Source organism: Triturus cristatus, chromosome 3_2 (assembly GCF_964204655.1).
Source record: "Triturus cristatus chromosome 3_2, aTriCri1.1, whole genome shotgun sequence".
Classification (NCBI taxonomy): Eukaryota; Metazoa; Chordata; class Amphibia; order Caudata; family Salamandridae; genus Triturus; species Triturus cristatus.
In genome coordinates, this window is record NC_140584.1 from 554,177,418 (window position 1) to 554,197,672 (window position 20,255).

Sequence of the window (20,255 nt, forward strand, 5' to 3'; positions counted from 1 at the left end):
TAGCTTGACTCCAGTGGCGTAGTGAGCACAGGTCCCACGTCTGGGAATACCCATCCCACTTAGGGCGAAAAGCGTTACAACAAACAAATGATGGACAGAATGCTGACAATGCAGACACTCTCCCTCAGTCAAGAGATCTGGGTTAAATCCATCGTTCTTTTGCCCACTACACCACCCCAGTTTAGACATGGCCATATGCAAATCAGTCTTGACCCTGTGCCTCATGGGAACAGTCCAGCCCGAACTGCCAAGCCATGTCTTCCCTGGACCGGAATCAAGCATCCTAGGACCGATTTCTGGCTATCAGCCGTCATCAGCCAGGATAGCTTGACTCCAGTGGCGTAGTGAGCACGGGTCCCACGTCTGGGAATACCCATCCCACTTAGGGCGAAAAGCGTTACAACAAACAAATGATGGACGGAATGCTGACAATGCAGACATTCTCCCCCGGTCAAGAGATCTGGGTTAAATCCATCGTTCTTTTGCCCACTACACCACTCCAGTTTAGACATGGCCAAATGCAAATCAGTCTTGACCCTGTGCCTCATGGGAACAGTCCAGCCCGAACTGCCAAGCCATGTCTTCCCTGGACCGGAATCAAGCATCCTAGTACCGGTTTCTGGCTATCAGCCGTCATCAGCCAGGATAGCTTGACTCCAGTGGCGTAGTGAGCACGGGTCCCACGTCTGGGAATACCCATCCCACTTAGGGCGAAAAGCGTTACAACAAACAAATGATGGACGGAATGCTGACAATGCAGACATTCTCCCACAGTCAAGAGATCTGGGTTAAATCCATTGTTCTTTTGCCCACTACACCACCCCAGTTTAGACATGGCCATATGCAAATCAGTCTTGACCCTATGCCTCATGGGAATAGTCCAGCCCGAACTGCCAAGCCATGTCTTCCCTGGACCGGAATCAAGCATCCTAGGACCGGTGCCTGGCTATCAGCCGTCATCAGCCAGGCTAGCTTGACTCCAGTGGCGTAGTGAGCACGGGTCCCACGTCTGGGAATACCCATCCCACTTAGGGCGAAAAGCGTTACAACAAACAAATGATGGACGGAATGCTGACAATGCAGACATTCTCCCCCAGTCAAGAGATCTGGGTTAAATCCATCGTTCTTTTGCCCACTACACCACCCCAGTTTAGACATGGCCATATGCAAATCAGTCTTGACCCTGTGCCTCATGGGAACAGTCCAGCCCGAACTGCCAAGCCATGTCTTCCCTGGACCGGAATCAAGCATCCTAGTACCGGTTTCTGGCTATCAGCCGTCATCAGCCAGGATAGCTTGACTCCAGTGGCGTAGTGAGCACGGGTCCCACGTCTGGGAATACCCATCCCACTTAGGGCGAAAAGCGTTACAACAAACAAATGATGGACGGAATGCTGACAATGCAGACATTCTCCCACAGTCAAGAGATCTGGGTTAAATCCATTGTTCTTTTGCCCACTACACCACCCCAGTTTAGACATGGCCATATGCAAATCAGTCTTGACCCTATGCCTCATGGGAATAGTCCAGCCCGAACTGCCAAGCCATGTCTTCCCTGGACCGGAATCAAGCATCCTAGGATCGGTGCCTGGCTATCAGCCGTCATCAGCCAGGCTAGCTTGACTCCAGTGGCGTAGTGAGCACGGGTCCCACGTCTGGGAATACCCATCCCACTTAGGGCGAAAAGCGTTACAACAAACAAATGATGGACGGAATGCTGACAATGCAGACATTCTCCCCCAGTCAAGAGATCTGGGTTAAATCCATCGTTCTTTTGCCCACTACACCACCCCAGTTTAGACATGGCCATATGCAAATCAGTCTTGACCCTGTGCCTCATGGGAACAGTCCAGCCTGAACTGCCAAGCCATGTCTTCCCTGGACCGGAATCAAGCATCCTAGGACCAGTTTCTGGCTATCAGCCGTCAACAGCCAGGATAGCTTGACTCCAGTGGCGTAGTGAGCACGGGTCCCACGTCTGGGAATACCCATCCCACTTAGGGCGAAAAGCGTTACAACAAACAAATGATGGACGGAATGCTGACAATGCAGACATTCTCCCCCAGTCAAGAGATCTGGGTTAAATCCATCGTTCTTTTTCCCACTACACCACTCCAGTTTAGACATGGCCATATGCAAATCAGTCTTGACCCTGTGCCTCATGGGAACAGTCCAGCCCCAACTGCCAAGCCATGTCTTCCCTGGACCGGAATCAAGCATCCTAGGACCGGTTTCTGGCTATCAGCCGTCATCAGCCAGGATAGCTTGACTCCAGTGGCGTAGTGAGCACGGGTCCCACGTCTGGGAATACCCATCCCACTTAGGGCGAAAAGCGTTACAACAAACAAATGATGGACGGAATGCTGACAATGCAGACATTCTCCCCCAGTCAAGAGATCTGGGTTAAATCCATCGTTCTTTTGCCCAATACACCACCCCAGTTTAGACCTGGCCATATGCAAATCAGTCTTGACCCTGTGCCTCATGGGAACAGTCCAGCCCGAACTACCAAGCCATGTCTTCCCTGGACCGGAATCAAGCATCCTAGGACCGGTTTCTGGCTATCAGCCATCATCAGCCAGGATAGCTTGACTCCAGTGGCGTAGTGAGCACGGGTCCCACGTCTGGGAATACCCATCCCACTTAGGGCGAAAAGCGTTACAACAAACAAATGATGGACGGAATGCTGACAATGCAGACATTCTCCCCCAGTCAAGAGATCTGGGTTAAATCCATCGTTCTTTTGCCCAATACACCACCCCAGTTTAGACATGGCCATATGCAAATCAGTCTTGACCCTGTGCCTCATGGGAACAGTCCAGCCCGAACTGCCAAGCCATGTCTACCCTGGACCGGAATCAAGAATCCTAGGACCGGTTTCTGGCTATCGGCCGTCATCAGCCAGGATAGCTTGACTCCAGTGGCGTAGTGAGCACGGGTCCCACGTCTGGGAATACCCATCCCACTTAGGGCGAAAAGCGTTACAACAAACAAATGATGGACGCAATGCTGACAATGCAGACATTCTCCCCCAGTCAAGAGATCTGGGTTAAATCCATCGTTCTTTTGCCCACTACACCACCCCAGTTTAGACATGGCCATATGCAAATCAGTCTTGACCCTGTGCCTCATGGGAACAGTCCAGCCCGAACTGCCAAGCCATGTCTTCCCTGGACCGGAATCAAGCATCCTAGGACTGGTTTCTGGCTATCAGCCGTCATCAGCCAGGATAGCTTGACTCCAGTGGCGTAGTGAGCACGCGTCCCACATCTGGGAATACCCATCCCACTTAGGGCGAAAAGCGTTACAACAAACAAATGATGGACGGAATGCTGACAATGCAGACATTCTCCCCCAGTCAAGAGATCTGGGTTAAATCCATCGTTCTTTTGCCCACTACACTACCCCAGTTTAGACATGGCCATATGCAAATCAGTCTTGACCCTGTGCCTCATGGGAACATTCCAGCCCGAACTGCCAAGCCATGTCTTCCCTGGACCGGAATCAAGCATCAAAGGACCGGTTTCTGGCTATCAGCCGTCATCAGCCAGGATAGCTTGACTCCAGTGGCGAAGTGAGCACGGGTCCCACGTCTGGAAATATCCATCCCACTTAGGGCGAAAAGCGTTACAACAAACAAATGATGGACGGAATGCTGACAATGCAGACATTCTCCCCCAGTCAAGAGATCTGGGTTAAATCCATCGTTCTTTTGCCCACTACACCACCCCAGTTTAGACATGGCCATATGCAAATCAGTCTTGACCCTGTGCCTCATGGAAACAGTCCAGCCCGAACTGCCAAGCCATGTCTTCCCTGGACCGGAATCAAGCATCCTAGGACCGGTTTCTGGCTATCAGCCGTCATCAGCCAGGATAGCTTGACTCCAGTGGCGTAGTGAGCACGGGTCCCACGTCTGGGAATACCCATCCCACTTAGGGCGAAAAGCATTACAACAAACAAATGATGGACGGAATGCTGACAATGCAGACATTCTCCCCCAGTCAAGAGATCTGGGTTAAATCCATCGTTCTTTTGCCCACTACACCACTCCAGTTTAGACATGGCCATATGCAAATCAGTCTTGACCCTGTGCCTCATGGGAACAGTCCAGCCCGAACTGCCAAGCCATGTCTTCCCTGGACCGGAATCAAGCATCCTAGGACCGGTTTCTGGCTATCAGCCGTCATCAGCCAGGATAGCTTGACTCCAGTGGCGTAGTGAGCACGGGTCCCACGTCTGGGAATACCCATCCCACTTAGGGCGAAAAGCGTTACAACAAACAAATGATGGACGGAATGCTGACAATGCAGACATTCTCCCCCAGTCAAGAGATCTGGGTTAAATCCATCGTTCTTTTGCACACTACACCACTCCAGTTTAGACATGGCCATATGCAAATCAGTCTTGACCCTGTGCCTCATGGGAACAGTCCAGCCCGAACTGCCAAGCCATGTCTTCCCTGGACCGGAATCAAGCATCCTAGTACCGGTTTCTGGCTATCAGCCGTCATCAGCCAGGATAGCTTGACTCCAGTGGCGTAGTGAGCACGGGTCCCACGTCTGGGAATACCCATCCAACTTAGGGCGAAAAGCGTTACAACAAACAAATGATGGACGGAATGCTGACAATGCAGACATTCTCCCACACTCAAGAGATCTGGGTTAAATCCATTGTTCTTTTGCCCACTACACCACCCCAGTTTAGACATGGCCATATGCAAATCAGTCTTGACCCTGTGCCTCATGGGAACAGTCCAGCCCGAACTGCCAAGCCATGTCTTCCCTGGACCGGAATCAAGCATCCTAGGACCGGTGCCTGGCTATCAGCCGTCATCAGCCAGGCTAGCTTGACTCCAGTGGCGTAGTGAGCACGGGTCCCACGTCTGGGAATACCCATCCCACTTAGGGCGAAAAGCGTTACAACAAACAAATGATGGACGGAATGCTGACAATGCAGACATTCTCCCCCAGTCAAGAGATCTGGGTTAAATCCATCGTTCTTTTGCCCACTACACCACCCCAGTTTAGACATGGCCATATGCAAATCAGTCTTGACCCTGTGCCTCATGGGAACAGTCCAGCCCGAACTGCCAAGCCATGTCTTCCCTGGACCGGAATCAAGCATCCTAGGACCAGTTTCTGGCTATCAGCCGTCAACAGCCAGGATAGCTTGACTCCAGTGGCGTAGTGAGCACGGGTCCCACGTCTGGGAATACCCATCCCACTTAGGGCGAAAAGCGTTACAACAAACAAATGATGGACGGAATGCTGACAATGCAGACATTCTCCCCCAGTCAAGAGATCTGGGTTAAATCCATCGTTCTTTTTCCCACTACACCACTCCAGTTTAGACATGGCCATATGCAAATCAGTCTTGACCCTGTGCCTCATGGGAACAGTCCAGCCCGAACTACCAAGCCATGTCTTCCCTGGACCGGAATCAAGCATCCTAGGACCGGTTTCTGGCTATCAGCCATCATCAGCCAGGATAGCTTGACTCCAGTGGCGTAGTGAGCACGGGTCCCACGTCTGGGAATACCCATCCCACTTAGGGCGAAAAGCGTTACAACAAACAAATGATGGACGGAATGCTGACAATGCAGACATTCTCCCCCAGTCAAGAGATCTGGGTTAAATCCATCGTTCTTTTGCCCAATACACCACCCCAGTTTAGACATGGCCATATGCAAATCAGTCTTGACCCTGTGCCTCATGGGAACAGTCCAGCCCGAACTGCCAAGCCATGTCTACCCTTGACCGGAATCAAGAATCCTAGGACCGGTTTCTGGCTATCGGCCGTCATCAGCCAGGATAGCTTGACTCCAGTGGCGTAGTGAGCACCGGTCCCACGTCTGGGAATACCCATCCCACTTAGGGCGAAAAGCGTTACAACAAACAAATGATGGACGCAATGCTGACAATGCAGACATTCTCCCCCAGTCAAGAGATCTGGGTTAAATCCATCGTTCTTTTGCCCACTACACCACCCCAGTTTAGACATGGCCATATGCAAATCAGTCTTGACCCTGTGCCTCATGGGAACAGTCCAGCCCGAACTGCCAAGCCATGTCTTCCCTGGACCGGAATCAAGCATCCTAGGACTGGTTTCTGGCTATCAGCCGTCATCAGCCAGGATAGCTTGACTCCAGTGGCGTAGTGAGCACGCGTCCCACATCTGGGAATACCCATCCCACTTAGGGCGAAAAGCGTTACAACAAACAAATGATGGACGGAATGCTGACAATGCAGACATTCTCCCCCAGTCAAGAGATCTGGGTTAAATCCATCGTTCTTTTGCCCACTACACCACCCCAGTTTAGACATGGCCATATGCAAATCAGTCTTGACCCTGTGCCTCATGGGAACATTCCAGCCCGAACTGCCAAGCCATGTCTTCCCTGGACCGGAATCAAGCATCAAAGGACCGGTTTCTGGCTATCAGCCGTCATCAGCCAGGATAGCTTGACTCCAGTGGCGAAGTGAGCACGGGTCCCACGTCTGGGAATATCCATCCCACTTAGGGCGAAAAGCGTTACAACAAACAAATGATGGACGGAATGCTGACAATGCAGACATTCTCCCCCAGTCAAGAGATCTGGGTTAAATCCATCGTTCTTTTGCCCACTACACCACCCCAGTTTAGACATGGCCATATGCAAATCAGTCTTGACCCTGTGCCTCATGGGAACAGTCCAGCCCGAACTGCCAAACCATGTCTTCCCTGGACCGGAATCAAGCATCCTAGGACCGGTTTCTGGCTATCAGCCGTCATCAGCCAGGATAGCTTGACTCCAGTGGCGTAGTGAGCACGGGTCCCACGTCTGGGAATACCCATCCCACTTAGGGCGAAAAGCGTTACAACAAACAAATGATGGACGGAATGCTGACAATGCAGACATTCTCCCCCAGTCAAGAGATCTGGGTTAAATCCATCGTTCTTTTGCCCACTACACCACTCCAGTTTCGACATGGCCATATGCAAATCAGTCTTGACCCTGTGCCTCATGGGAACAGTCCAGCCCGAACTGCCAGGCCATGTCTTCCCTGGACCGGAATCAAGCATCCTAGGACCGGTTTCTGGCTATCAGCCGTCATCAGCCAGGATAGCTTGACTCCAGTGGCGTAGTGAGCACGGGTCCCACGTCTGGGAATACCCATCCCACTTAGGGCGAAAAGCGTTACAACAAACAAATGATGGACGGAATGCTGACAATGCACACATTCTCCCCCAGTCAAGAGATCTGGGTTAAATCCATCGTTCTTTTGCCCACTACACCACCCCAGTTTAGACATGGCCATATGCAAATCAGTCTTGACCCTGTGCCTCATGGGAACAGTCCAGCCCGAACTGCCAAGCCATGTCTTCCCTGGACCGGAATCAAGCATCGTAGGACCAGTTTCTGGCTATCAGCCGTCATCAGCCAGGATAGCTTGACTCCAGTGGCGTAGTGAGCACAGGTCCCACGTCTGGGAATACCCATCCCACTTAGGGCGAAAAGCGTTACAACAAACAAATGATGGACGGAATGCTGACAATGCAGACACTCTCCCCCAGTCAAGAGATCTGGGTTAAATCCATCGTTCTTTTGCCCACTACACCACCCCAGTTTAGACATGGCCATATGCAAATCAGTCTTGACCCTGTGCCTCATGGGAACAGTCCAGCCCAAACTGCCAAGCCATGTCTTCCCTGGACCGGAATCAAGCATCCTAGGACCGATTTCTGGCTATCAGCCGTCATCAGCCAGGATAGCTTGACTCCAGTTGCGTAGTGAGCACGGGTCCCACGTCTGGGAATACCCATCCCACTTAGGGCGAAAAGCGTTACAACAAACAAATGATGGACGGAATGCTGACAATGCAGACATTCTCCCCCAGTCAAGAGATCTGGGTTAAATCCATCGTTCTTTTGCCCACTACACCATTCCAGTTTAGACATGGCCATATGCAAATCAGTCTTGACCCTGTACCTCATGGGAACAGTCCAGCCCGAACTGCCAAGCCATGTCTTCCCTGGACCGGAATCAAGCATCCTAGTACCGGTTTCTGGCTATCAGCCGTCATCAGCCAGGATAGCTTGACTCCAGTGGCGTAATGAGCACGGGTCCCACGTCTGGGAATACCCATCCCACTTAGGGCGAAAAGCGTTACAACAAACAAATGATGGACGGAATGCTGACAATGCAGACATTCTCCCACAGTCAAGAGATCTGGGTTAAATCCATTGTTCTTTTGCCCACTACACCACCCCAGTTTAGACATGGCCATATGCAAATCAGTCTTGACCCTGTGCCTAATGGGAACAGTCCAGCCCGAACTGCCAAGCCATGTCTTCCCTGGACCGGAATCAAGCATCCTAGGACCGGTGCCTGGCTATCAGCCGTCATCAGCCAGGATAGCTTGACTCCAGTGGCGTAGTGAGCACGGGTCCCACGTCTGGGAATACCCATCCCACTTAGGGCGAAAAGCGTTACAACAAACAAATGATGGACGGAATGCTGACAATGCAGACATTCTCCCCCAGTCAAGAGATCTGGGTTAAATCCATCGTTCTTTTGCCCACTACACCACCCCAGTTTAGACATGGCCATATGCAAATCAGTCTTGACCCTGTGCCTCATGGGAACAGTCCAGCCCGAACTGCCAAGCCATGTCTTCCCTGGACCGGAATCAAGCATCCTAGGACCGGTTTCTGGCTATCAGCCGTCATCAGCCAGGATAGCTTGACTCCAGTGGCGTAGTGAGCACGGGTCCCACGTCTGGGAATACCCATCCCAATTAGGGCGAAAAGCGTTACAACAAACAAATGATGGTCGGAATGCTGACAATGCAGACATTCTCCCCCAGTCAAGAGATCTGGGTTAAATCCATCGTTCTTTTGCCCACTACACCACCCCAGTTTAGACATGGCCTTATGAAAATCAGTCTTGACCCTGTGCCTCATGGGAACAGTCCAGCCCGAACTGCCAAGCCATGTCTTCCCTGGACCGGAATCAAGCATCCTAGGACCGGTTTCTGGCTATCAGCCGTCATCAGCCAGGATAGCTTGACTCCAGTGGCGTAGTGAGCACGGGTCCCACGTCTGGGAATACCCATCCCACTTAGGGCGAAAAGCGTTACAACAAACAAATGATGGACGGAATGCTGACAATGCAGACATTCTCCCCCAGTCGAGAGATCTGGGTTAAATCCATCGTTCTTTTGCCCACTACACCACCCCAGTTTAGACATGGCCATATGCAAATCAGTCTTGACCCTGTGCCTCATGGGAACAGTTCAGCCCGAACTGCCAAGCCATGTCTTTCCTGGACCGGAATCAAGCATCCTAGGACCGGTTTCTGGCTATCAGCCGTCATCAGCCAGGATAGCTTGACTCCAGTGGCGTAGTGAGCACGGGTCCCACGTCTGGGAATACCCATCCCACTTAGGGCGAAAAGCGTTACAACAAACAAATGATGGACGGAATGCTCACAATGCAGACATTCTCCCCCAGTCAAGAGATCTGGGTTAAATCCATCGTTCTTTTGCCCACTACACCACCCCAGTTTAGACATGGCCATATGCAAATCAGTCTTGACCCTGTGCCTCATGGGAACAGTCCAGCCCGAACTACCAAGCCATGTCTTCCCTGGACCGGAATCAAGCATCCTAGGACCGGTTTCTGGCTATCAGCCGTCATCAGCCAGGATAGCTTGACTCCAGTGGCGTAGTGAGCATGGGTCCCACGTCTGGGAATACCCATCCCACTTAGGGCGAAAAGCGTTACAACAAACAAATGATGGACGGAATGCTGACAATGGAGACATTCTCCCCCAGTCAAGAGATCTGGGTTAAATCCATCGTTCTTTTGCCCACTACACCACCCCAGTTTAGACATGGCCATTTGCAAATCAGTCTTGACCCTGTGCCTCATGGGAACAGTCCAGCCCGAACTGCCAAGCCATGTCTTCCCTGGACCGGAATCAAGCATCCTAGGACCGGTTTCTGGCTATCAGCCGTCATCAGCCAGGATAGCTTGACTCCAGTGGCGTAGTGAGCACGGGTCCCACGTCTGGGAATACCCATCCCACTTAGGGCGAAAAGCGTTACAACAAACAAATGATGGACGGAATGCTGACAATGCAGACTTTCTCCCACAGTCAAGAGATCTGGGTTAAATCCATCGTTCTTTTGCCCACTACACCACCCCAGTTTAGACATGGCCATATGCAAATCAGTCTTGACCCTGTGCCTCATGGGAACAGTCCAGCCCGAACTGCCAAGCCATGTCTTCCCTGGACCGGAATCAAGCATCCTAGGACCGGTTTCTGGCTATCAGCCGTCATCAGCCAGGATAGCTTGACTCCAGTGGCGGAGTGAGCACGGGTCCCACGTCTGGGAATACCCATCCCACTTAGGGCGAAAAGCGTTACAACAAACAAATGATGGACGGAAAGCTGACAATGCAGACATTCTCCCCCAGTCAAGAGATCTGGGTTAAATCCATTGTTCTTTTGCCCACTACACCACCCCAGTTTAGACATGGCCATATGCAAATCAGTCTTGACCCTGTGCCTCATGGGAACAGTCCAGCCCGAACTACCAAGCCATGTCTTCCCTGGACCGGAATCAAGCATCCTAGGACCGGTTTCTGGCTATCAGCCGTCATCAGCCAGGATAGCTTGACTCCAGTGGCGTAGTGAGCATGGGTCCCACGTCTGGGAATACCCATCCCACTTAGGGCGAAAAGCGTTACAACAAACAAATGATGGACGGAATGCTGACAATGGAGACATTCTCCCCCAGTCAAGAGATCTGGGTTAAATCCATCGTTCTTTTGCCCACTACACCACCCCAGTTTAGACATGGCCATATGCAAATCAGTCTTGACCCTGTGCCTCATGGGAACAGTCCAGCCCGAACTGCCAAGCCATGTCTTCCCTGGACCGGAATCAAGCATCCTAGGACCGGTTTCTGGCTATCAGCCGTCATCAGCCAGGATAGCTTGACTCCAGTGGCGTAGTGAGCACGGGTCCCACGTCTGGGAATACCCATCCCACTTAGGGCGAAAAGCGTTACAACAAACAAATGATGGACGGAATGCTGACAATGCAGACTTTCTCCCACAGTCAAGAGATCTGGGTTAAATCCATCGTTCTTTTGCCCACTACACCACCCCAGTTTAGACATGGCCATATGCAAATCAGTCTTGACCCTGTGCCTCATGGGAACAGTCCAGCCCGAACTGCCAAGCCATGTCTTCCCTGGACCGGAATCAAGCATCCTAGGACCGGTTTCTGGCTATCAGCCGTCAACAGCCAGGATAGCTTGACTCCAGTGGCGTAGTGAGCACAGGTCCCACGTCTGGGAATACCCATCCCACTTAGGGCAAAAAGCGTTACAACAAACAAATGATGGACGGAATGCTGACAATGCAGACATTCTCCCCCAGTCAAGAGATCTGGGTTAAATCCATCGTTCTTTTGCCCACTACACCACCCCAGTTTAGACATGGCCATATGCAAATCAGTCTTGACCCTGTGCCTCATGGGAGCAGTCCAGCCCGAACTGCCAAGCCATGTCTTCCCTGGACCGGAATCAAGCATCCTAGGACCGGTTTCTGGCTATCAGCCGTCATCAGCCAGGATAGCTTGACTCCAGTGGCGTAGTGAGCACGGGCCCCACGTCTGGGAATACCCATCCCACTTAGGGCGAAAAGCGTGGCAACAAACAAATTATGGACGGAATGCTGACAATGCAGACATTCTCCCACAGTCAAGAGATCTGGGTTAAATCCATCGTTCTTTTGCCCACTACACCACCCCAGTTTAGACATGGCCATATGCAAATCAGTCTTGACCCTGTGCCTCATGGGAACAGTCCAGCCCGAACTGCCAAGCCATGTCTTCCCTGGACCGGAATCAAGCATCCTAGGACCGGTTTCTGGCTATCAGCCGTCATCAGCCAGGATAGCTTGAATCCAGTGGCGGGGTGAGCACGGGTCCCACGTCTGGGAATACCCATCCCACTTAGGGCGAAAAGCGTTACAACAAACAAATGATGGACGGAATGCTGACAATGCAGACATTCTCCCCCAGTCAAGAGATCTGGGTTAAATCCATTGTTCTTTTGCCCACTACACCACCCCAGTTTAGACATGGCCATATGCAAATCAGTCTTGACCCTGTGCCTCATGGGAACATTCCAGCCCGAACTGCCAAGCCATGTCTTACCTGGACCGGAATCAAGCATCCTAGGACCGGTTTCTGGCTATCAGCCGTCATCAGCCAGGATAGCTTGACTCCAGTGGCGTAGTGAGCACAGGTCCCACGTCTGGGAATACCCATCCCACTTAGGGCGAAAAGCGTTACAACAAACAAATGATGGACAGAATGCTGACAATGCAGACACTCTCCCCCAGTCAAGAGATCTGGGTTAAATCCATCGTTCTTTTGCCCACTACACCACCCCAGTTTAGACATGGCCATATGCAAATCAGTCTTGACCCTGTGCCTCATGGGAACAGTCCAGCCCGAACTGCCAAGCCATGTCTTCCCTGGACCGGAATCAAGCATCCTAGGACCGATTTCTGGCTATCAGCCGTCATCAGCCAGGATAGCTTGACTCCAGTGGCGTAGTGAGCACGGGTCCCACGTCTGGGAATACCCATCCCACTTAGGGCGAAAAGCGTTACAACAAACAAATGATGGACGGAATGCTGACAATGCAGACATTCTCCCCCAGTCAAGAGATCTGGGTTAAATCCATCGTTCTTTTGCCCACTACACCACTCCAGTTTAGACATGGCCAAATGCAAATCAGTCTTGACCCTGTGCCTCATGGGAACAGTCCAGCCCGAACTGCCAAGCCATGTCTTCCCTGGACGGGAATCAAGCATCCTAGTACCGGTTTCTGGCTATCAGCCGTCATCAGCCAGGATAGCTTGACTCCAGTGGCGTAGTGAGCACGGGTCCCACGTCTGGGAATACCCATCCCACTTAGGGCGAAAAGCGTTACAACAAACAAATGATGGACGGAATGCTGACAATGCAGACATTCTCCCACAGTCAAGAGATCTGGGTTAAATCCATTGTTCTTTTGCCCACTACACCACCCCAGTTTAGACATGGCCATATGCAAATCAGTCTTGACCCTATGCCTCATGGGAATAGTCCAGCCCGAACTGCCAAGCCATGTCTTCCCTGGACCGGAATCAAGCATCCTAGGATCGGTGCCTGGCTATCAGCCGTCATCAGCCAGGCTAGCTTGACTCCAGTGGCGTAGTGAGCACGGGTCCCACGTCTGGGAATACCCATCCCACTTAGGGCGAAAAGCGTTACAACAAACAAATGATGGACGGAATGCGGACAATGCAGACATTCTCCCCCAGTCAAGAGATCTGGGTTAAATCCATCGTTCTTTTGCCCACTACACCACCCCAGTTTAGACATGGCCATATGCAAATCAGTCTTGACCCTGTGCCTCATGGGAACAGTCCAGCCTGAACTGCCAAGCCATGTCTTCCCTGGACCGGAATCAAGCATCCTAGGACCAGTTTCTGGCTATCAGCCGTCAACAGCCAGGATAGCTTGACTCCAGTGGCGTAGTGAGCACGGGTCCCACGTCTGGGAATACCCATCCCACTTAGGGCGAAAAGCGTTACAACAAACAAATGATGGACGGAATGCTGACAATGCAGACATTCTCCCCCAGTCAAGAGATCTGGGTTAAATCCATCGTTCTTTTTCCCACTACACCACTCCAGTTTAGACATGGCCATATGCAAATCAGTCTTGACCCTGTGCCTCATGGGAACAGTCCAGCCCCAACTGCCAAGCCATGTCTTCCCTGGACCGGAATCAAGCATCCTAGGACCGGTTTCTGGCTATCAGCCGTCATCAGCCAGGATAGCTTGACTCCAGTGGCGTAGTGAGCACGGGTCCCACGTCTGGGAATACCCATCCCACTTAGGGCGAAAAGCGTTACAACAAACAAATGATGGACGGAATGCTGACAATGCAGACATTCTCCCCCAGTCAAGAGATCTGGGTTAAATCCATCGTTCTTTTGCCCAATACACCACCCCAGTTTAGACCTGGCCATATGCAAATCAGTCTTGACCCTGTGCCTCATGGGAACAGTCCAGCCCGAACTACCAAGCCATGTCTTCCCTGGACCGGAATCAAGCATCCTAGGACCGGTTTCTGGCTATCAGCCATCATCAGCCAGGATAGCTTGACTCCAGTGGCGTAGTGAGCACGGGTCCCACGTCTGGGAATACCCATCCCACTTAGGGCGAAAAGCGTTACAACAAACAAATGATGGACGGAATGCTGACAATGCAGACATTCTCCCCCAGTCAAGAGATCTGGGTTAAATCCATCGTTCTTTTGCCCAATACACCACCCCAGTTTAGACATGGCCATATGCAAATCAGTCTTGACCCTGTGCCTCATGGGAACAGTCCAGCCCGAACTGCCAAGCCATGTCTACCCTGGACCGGAATCAAGAATCCTAGGACCGGTTTCTGGCTATCGGCCGTCATCAGCCAGGATAGCTTGACTCCAGTGGCGTAGTGAGCACGGGTCCCACGTCTGGGAATACCCATCCCACTTAGGGCGAAAAGCGTTACAACAAACAAATGATGGACGCAATGCTGACAATGCAGACATTCTCCCCCAGTCAAGAGATCTGGGTTAAATCCATCGTTCTTTTGCCCACTACACCACCCCAGTTTAGACATGGCCATATGCAAATCAGTCTTGACCCTGTGCCTCATGGGAACAGTCCAGCCCGAACTGCCAAGCCATGTCTTCCCTGGACCGGAATCAAGCATCCTAGGACTGGTTTCTGGCTATCAGCCGTCATCAGCCAGGATAGCTTGACTCCAGTGGCGTAGTGAGCACGCGTCCCACATCTGGGAATACCCATCCCACTTAGGGCGAAAAGCGTTACAACAAACAAATGATGGACGGAATGCTGACAATGCAGACATTCTCCCCCAGTCAAGAGATCTGGGTTAAATCCATCGTTCTTTTGCCCACTACACCACCCCAGTTTAGACATGGCCATATGCAAATCAGTCTTGACCCTGTGCCTCATGGGAACATTCCAGCCCGAACTGCCAAGCCATGTCTTCCCTGGACCGGAATCAAGCATCAAAGGACCGGTTTCTGGCTATCAGCCGTCATCAGCCAGGATAGCTTGACTCCAGTGGCGAAGTGAGCACGGGTCCCACGTCTGGAAATATCCATCCCACTTAGGGCGAAAAGCGTTACAACAAACAAATGATGGACGGAATGCTGACAATGCAGACATTCTCCCCCAGTCAAGAGATCTGGGTTAAATCCATCGTTCTTTTGCCCACTACACCACCCCAGTTTAGACATGGCCATATGCAAATCAGTCTTGACCCTGTGCCTCATGGAAACAGTCCAGCCCGAACTGCCAAGCCATGTCTTCCCTGGACCGGAATCAAGCATCCTAGGACCGGTTTCTGGCTATCAGCCGTCATCAGCCAGGATAGCTTGACTCCAGTGGCGTAGTGAGCACGGGTCCCACGTCTGGGAATACCCATCCCACTTAGGGCGAAAAGCATTACAACAAACAAATGATGGACGGAATGCTGACAATGCAGACATTCTCCCCCAGTCAAGAGATCTGGGTTAAATCCATCGTTCTTTTGCCCACTACACCACTCCAGTTTAGACATGGCCATATGCAAATCAGTCTTGACCCTGTGCCTCATGGGAACAGTCCAGCCCGAACTGCCAAGCCATGTCTTCCCTGGACCGGAATCAAGCATCCTAGGACCGGTTTCTGGCTATCAGCCGTCATCAGCCAGGATAGCTTGACTCCAGTGGCGTAGTGAGCACGGGTCCCACGTCTGGGAATACCCATCCCACTTAGGGCGAAAAGCGTTACAACAAACAAATGATGGACGGAATGCTGACAATGCAGACATTCTCCCCCAGTCAAGAGATCTGGGTTAAATCCATCGTTCTTTTGCACACTACACCACTCCAGTTTAGACATGGCCATATGCAAATCAGTCTTGACCCTGTGCCTCATGGGAACAGTCCAGCCCGAACTGCCAAGCCATGTCTTCCCTGGACCGGAATCAAGCATCCTAGTACCGGTTTCTGGCTATCAGCCGTCATCAGCCAGGATAGCTTGACTCCAGTGGCGTAGTGAGCACGGGTCCCACGTCTGGGAATACCCATCCCACTTAGGGCGAAAAGCGTTACAACAAACAAATGATGGACGGAATGCTGACAATGCAGACATTCTCCCACACTCAAGAGATCTGGGTTAAATCCATTGTTCTTTTGCCCACTACACCACCCCAGTTTAGACATGGCCATATGCAAATCTGTCTTGACCCTGTGCCTCATGGGAACAGTCCAGCCCGAACTGCCAAGCCATGTCTTCCCTGGACCGGAATCAAGCATCCTAGGACCGGTGCCTGGCTATCAGCCGTCATCAGCCAGGCTAGCTTGACTCCAGTGGCGTAGTGAGCACGGGTCCCACGTCTGGGAATACCCATCCCACTTAGGGCGAAAAGCGTTACAACAAACAAATGATGGACGGAATGCTGACAATGCAGACATTCTCCCCCAGTCAAGAGATCTGGGTTAAATCCATCGTTCTTTTGCCCACTACACCACCCCAGTTTAGACATGGCCATATGCAAATCAGTCTTGACCCTGTGCCTCATGGGAACAGTCCAGCCCGAACTGCCAGCCATGTCTTCCCTGGACCGGAATCAAGCATCCTAGGACCAGTTTCTGGCTATCAGCCGTCAACAGCCAGGATAGCTTGACTCCAGTGGCGTAGTGAGCACGGGTCCCACGTCTGGGAATACCCATCCCACTTAGGGCGAAAAGCGTTACAACAAACAAATGATGGACGGAATGCTGACAATGCAGACATTCTCCCCCAGTCAAGAGATCTGGGTTAAATCCATCGTTCTTTTTCCCACTACACCACTCCAGTTTAGACATGGCCATATGCAAATCAGTCTTGACCCTGTGCCTCATGGGAACAGTCCAGCCCGAACTACCAAGCCATGTCTTCCCTGGACCGGAATCAAGCATCCTAGGACCGGTTTCTGGCTATCAGCCATCATCAGCCAGGATAGCTTGACTCCAGTGGCGTAGTGAGCACGGGTCCCACGTCTGGGAATACCCATCCCACTTAGGGCGAAAAGCGTTACAACAAACAAATGATGGACGGAATGCTGACAATGCAGACATTCTCCCCCAGTCAAGAGATCTGGGTTAAATCCATCGTTCTTTTGCCCAATACACCACCCCAGTTTAGACATGGCCATATGCAAATCAGTCTTGACCCTGTGCCTCATGGGAACAGTCCAGCCCGAACTGCCAAGCCATGTCTACCCTTGACCGGAATCAAGAATCCTAGGACCGGTTTCTGGCTATCGGCCGTCATCAGCCAGGATAGCTTGACTCCAGTGGCGTAGTGAGCACCGGTCCCACGTCTGGGAATACCCATCCCACTTAGGGCGAAAAGCGTTACAACAAACAAATGATGGACGCAATGCTGACAATGCAGACATTCTCCCCCAGTCAAGAGATCTGGGTTAAATCCATCGTTCTTTTGCCCACTACACCACCCCAGTTTAGACATGGCCATATGCAAATCAGTCTTGACCCTGTGCCTCATGGGAACAGTCCAGCCCGAACTGCCAAGCCATGTCTTCCCTGGACCGGAATCAAGCATCCTAGGACTGGTTTCTGGCTATCAGCCGTCATCAGCCAGGATAGCTTGACTCCAGTGGCGTAGTGAGCACGCGTCCCACATCTGGGAATACCCATCCCACTTAGGGCGAAAAGCGTTACAACAAACAAATGATGGACGGAATGCTGACAATGCAGACATTCTCCCCCAGTCAAGAGATCTGGGTTAAATCCATCGTTCTTTTGCCCACTACACCACCCCAGTTTAGACATGGCCATATGCAAATCAGTCTTGACCCTGTGCCTCATGGGAACATTCCAGCCCGAACTGCCAAGCCATGTCTTCCCTGGACCGGAATCAAGCATCAAAGGACCGGTTTCTGGCTATCAGCCGTCATCAGCCAGGATAGCTTGACTCCAGTGGCGAAGTGAGCACGGGTCCCACGTCTGGGAATATCCATCCCACTTAGGGCGAAAAGCGTTACAACAAACAAATGATGGACGGAATGCTGACAATGCAGACATTCTCCCCCAGTCAAGAGATCTGGGTTAAATCCATCTTTCTTTTGCCCACTACACCACCCCAGTTTAGACATGGCCATATGCAAATCAGTCTTGACCCTGTGCCTCATGGGAACAGTCCAGCCCGAACTGCCAAACCATGTCTTCCCTGGACCGGAATCAAGCATCCTAGGACCGGTTTCTGGCTATCAGCCGTCATCAGCCAGGATAGCTTGACTCCAGTGGCGTAGTGAGCACGGGTCCCACGTCTGGGAATACCCATCCCACTTAGGGCGAAAAGCGTTACAACAAACAAATGATGGACGGAATGCTGACAATGCAGACATTCTCCCCCAGTCAAGAGATCTGGGTTAAATCCATCGTTCTTTTGCCCACTACACCACTCCAGTTTCGACATGGCCATATGCAAATCAGTCTTGACCCTGTGCCTCATGGGAACAGTCCAGCCCGAACTGCCAAGCCATGTCTTCCCTGGACCGAAATCAAGCATCCTAGGACCGGTTTCTGGCTATCAGCCGTCATCAGCCAGGATAGCTTTACTCCAGTGGCGTAGTGAGCACGGGTCCCACGTCTGGGAATACCCATCCCACTTAGGGCGAAAAGCGTTACAACAAACAAATGATGGACGGAATGCTGACAATACAGACATTCTTCCCCAGTCAAGAGATCTGGGTTAAATCCATCGTTCTTTTGCCCACTACACCACCCTAGTTTAGACATGGCCATATGTAAATCAGTCTTGACCCTGTGCCTCATGGGAACAGTCCAGCCCGAACTGCCAAGCCATGTCTTCCCTGGACCGGAATCAAGCATCCTAGGACCGGTTTCTGGCTATCAGCCGTCATCAGCCAGGATAGCTTGACTCCAGTGGCGTAGTGAGCACGGGTCCCACGTCTGGGAATACCCATCCCACTTAGGGCGAAAAGCGTTACAACAAACAAATGATGGACGGAATGCTGACAATGCACACATTCTCCCCCAGTCAAGAGATCTGGGTTAAATCCATCGTTCTTTTGCCCACTACACCACCCCAGTTTAGACATGGCCATATGCAAATCAGTCTTGACCCTGTGCCTCATGGGAACAGTCCAGCCCGAACTGCCAAGCCATGTCTTCCCTGGACCGGAATCAAGCATCGTAGGACCAGTTTCTGGCTATCAGCCGTCATCAGCCAGGATAGCTTGACTCCAGTGGCGTAGTGAGCACAGGTCCCACGTCTGGGAATACCCATCCCACTTAGGGCGAAAAGCGTTACAACAAACAAATGATGGACGGAATGCTGACAATGCAGACACTCTCCCCCAGTCAAGAGATCTGGGTTAAATCCATCGTTCTTTTGCCCACTACACCACCCCAGTTTAGACATGGCCATATGCAAATCAGTCTTGACCCTGTGCCTCATGGGAACAGTCCAGCCCAAACTGCCAAGCCATGTCTTCCCTGGACCGGAATCAAGCATCCTAGGACCGATTTCTGGCTATCAGCCGTCATCAGCCAGGATAGCTTGACTCCAGTTGCGTAGTGAGCACGGGTCCCACGTCTGGGAATACCCATCCCACTTAGGGCGAAAAGCGTTACAACAAACAAATGATGGACAGAATGCTGACAATGCAGACATTCTCCCCCAGTCAAGAGATCTGGGTTAAATCCATCGTTCTTTTGCCCACTACACCATTCCAGTTTAGACATGGCCATATGCAAATCAGTCTTGACCCTGTACCTCATGGGAACAGTCCAGCCCGAACTGCCAAGCCATGTCTTCCCTGGACCGGAATCAAGCATCCTAGTACCGGTTTCTGGCTATCAGCCGTCATCAGCCAGGATAGCTTGACTCCAGTGGCGTAATGAGCACGGGTCCCACGTCTGGGAATACCCATCCCACTTAGGGCGAAAAGCGTTACAACAAACAAATGATGGACGGAATGCTGACAATGCAGACATTCTCCCACAGTCAAGAGATCTGGGTTAAATCCATTGTTCTTTTGCCCACTACACCACCCCAGTTTAGACATGGCCATATGCAAATCAGTCTTGACCCTGTGCCTCATGGGAA